Below are 2,882 nucleotides of genomic sequence, written 5' to 3'. Positions count from 1 at the left end.
TCTGTCAGGGAGCAGGCAAAGCCCACCTCGCGCAGCTCACCTCATCTCCATCACTGAACCCGTGGGCACCTCAAGGTAGGACCGTGGCCCAGCCCGTGTGTGCAAACAATAAAAATGTGTCGAGTGTTTGAAAACTGCTGCTCGGGCATGTAATATAGATATGGGGCAGAATTTATAGATATTATAATTTTAATATAAAATTAGCATTTATGTCGCTCTTTTTACTTTGGTTTATTTGGAGCCATTCAGAATTTGGTTTGAGGGACCCTATGCAAAAATGGGTTGTTCTCTAAGTACCCTACCCCCACCCCCCAAAGGACCCGCTCCCTTCAGGACTCATGCGTGGATGCCCTTGGGAAGAAGGAATGCAGGGCTGTTGAAAACCTCCACTTCTGTTCTTCCTCTGTTTGGGGGACACCATGGGGGGAGGCACAGTTTTGGTCTGGGATTGCTTTTCTGCCTGGAAGAAGGCGCCAGAGCCAGGGCCAACGAGGGGGCTAAAAGTGGTGCTCAGGGCTTAGAATAAATTGGTTCAGGCAGGGATCATATGTGTAGTTCAACTCTTGGGAATTCAGCCAAGCAGCGGTGGCCTTCAGAGGACTGATTGCAGAGGAGGGGACCCCAGCTGTGGTAGCAGGAGGGGAATAGCGCCTAACAAGGAAGCATGAGAGAAACTGTCACCTAAGGAGACCCTGCCTGGTACCAGACATGTGCACTATTTTATGTCATCTTCCCTCCAGCCATCTCTGTTTGCAGACAACATAATCTTGAATAGACGAAATATTTAAGAATGCACTAAAATCCAGAACTAATTAATGAGGTCAGCAAAATTACAGAATACAAGATCAATACACCAAAATATAAACTACATACAAGATACGAAAAAAATGGTACTTATGTATACTTGGATTGAATAATCCAAAAGTGAAATTAAGAAAATAATTACATTTACAATAGCATCAAAAAAATAAAACAGGAATAAATTTAAGAAGTACAAGCCTTGAACACTGAAAACTATAAACATTATTGAAAGAAATTAAAGAAAGCCTAAATAAATGGAGAAGATTTAATATGTTTAAGATGACAATACTCCCTAAGTAACCTACAGGTTCAGCACAATCTCTGTATAATTTCAAGTGCCTTTTTGGCTAAAATTGATAAGCCGATCTTGAGATTCATATGAAAATGCAAGGGACCTACAATAGCCAAAACAAAGAAGAAAGTGGAGGATTCACATTTGCCCATTTCAAATTTCCTACAAGGCTACTGTATCAGGGCACTTGGGTGGCTCAGTTGGCTACGCATGTGAGTCTTGACATTGGATCAGGTCATGATCTCATCGTTGTGAGATCAAGTCCCGCATTGGGTTCCTGCTTGGGATTCTCTCTCTCCCTCTCTCTCTGCCCCTCCTTTGCTCGTGCGTGCACGCGCTCTCTGTCTCTCTGTCTCTCTCTCTCTCAAAATAAATAAATAAATAATTTTTAAAAAGGCTACAGTATCAGGAAAATATGCTACTGGCATAAGAATAGACATACAGACCAGTGAAACAGAATTGAGAGTCCAAAAATAAACTCGTGTTCACATTTATAGTCAATAGATTTTCAACAAGGGTGCCAAGACAATTTAATGGGGAAAGAAGTCTTTTCAGCAACTTGATATTCATATACAAAAGAACACTTCCTCAAACATACATATGTAAAAGTTAACTCAAATGTATCCTAGACCTAAATGTTAGAGCTCAAACTACAAAACTCTTAGAAACCTCTCTTTTCCTGTCCGGCTGCTTGAAGCTCAGCTGCCATCATGAATGACACCGTAACTCTCTAGACCAGGAAGTTCATAACCAACTGACTACTTCAGTGGAAACAAGTGGTCATTGATGTTCTTCACCCTGGAAAGGCAGCAGCACCTAAGACATATTTGGGGGAAAAACTAGCCAAGATGTACAAGACCACACCAGATGCCATCTTTGTATTTGGATTCACAACCCATTTTGGGGGTGGCAAGACAACTGGCTTTGGCATGATTATGATTCCTTGGATGATGCAAAGAAAAATGAACCCAAACATAGACTTGCAAGACATGGCCTGTGTGAGAAGAAACAGACCTCAAGAAAACAGCAAAAGGAACACAAAAACAGAATGAAGAAAGTCAGGGGGACTGCAGAAGACAGGGTCGATGCCGGGAACAAGTGAGCCGGAGACTGGACAACAGAAGGAATAAAGATTCTGCAGTGGCTCTGTAGTGACTGTGCCAATTTTTCAGGAGAGGGTTAATAAACTAAGAAATTTTACGTGAAAAAAAAAGTCTTAGGAAAAAATATAGATGTAAACATGCATGACCTTGATCAGAACAAGCATTCTTAGATACGACACCAAAAGCACAAGCAATGAAAGAAAAAAAAGATAAAACAAACTTCATAAAAATTAAAGTTTTATGCTTCAAAGGACACCACCAAGAAAGTAAAAAGACAACTTACAGAAGAGAAGAACATTTTTGCAAATCATATATGATAAGGGACTTGAATCTAAAATATATAGGGAACACTTACAATTCAATAATAAAAAGGCAACCTAATTTTATTTTTTTTAAGTTTTTTTTTTTAATTTTTTTTTTAATTTTTTTTAACGTTTTATTTTTGAGACAGAGAGAGACAGAGCATGAATGGGGGAGGGGCAGAGAGAGAAGGAGACACAGAATCGGAAGCAGGCTCCAGGCTCTGAGCCATCAGCCCAGAGCCCAACACGGGGCTCGAACTCACGGAGCGTGAGATCGTGACCTGAGCTGAAGTCGGACGCTTAACCGACTGAGCCACCCAGGCGCCCCAAAGGCAACCTAATTTTAAAATAGGCAAAGGATCTGAATAGACAGTTCCCCAAAGA

General features: G+C 41.0%; 1 pseudogene; it reads left to right on the top strand.

The window, feature by feature from the left end:
* The first annotated feature begins 1,803 nt into the window (after nucleotides 1-1,803).
* LOC122203860 lies at nucleotides 1,804-2,195 on the top strand (annotated as a pseudogene).
* Nucleotides 2,196-2,882: the final 687 nt, after the last annotated feature.

The sequence above is a fragment of the Panthera leo genome, chromosome D3, assembly GCF_018350215.1.
Source record: "Panthera leo isolate Ple1 chromosome D3, P.leo_Ple1_pat1.1, whole genome shotgun sequence".
In the NCBI taxonomy this organism is placed as follows: Eukaryota; Metazoa; Chordata; class Mammalia; order Carnivora; family Felidae; genus Panthera; species Panthera leo.
The sequence above is the reverse complement of the archived record's forward strand: the minus strand, read 5'-3'. Positions and strand labels throughout refer to the sequence as shown.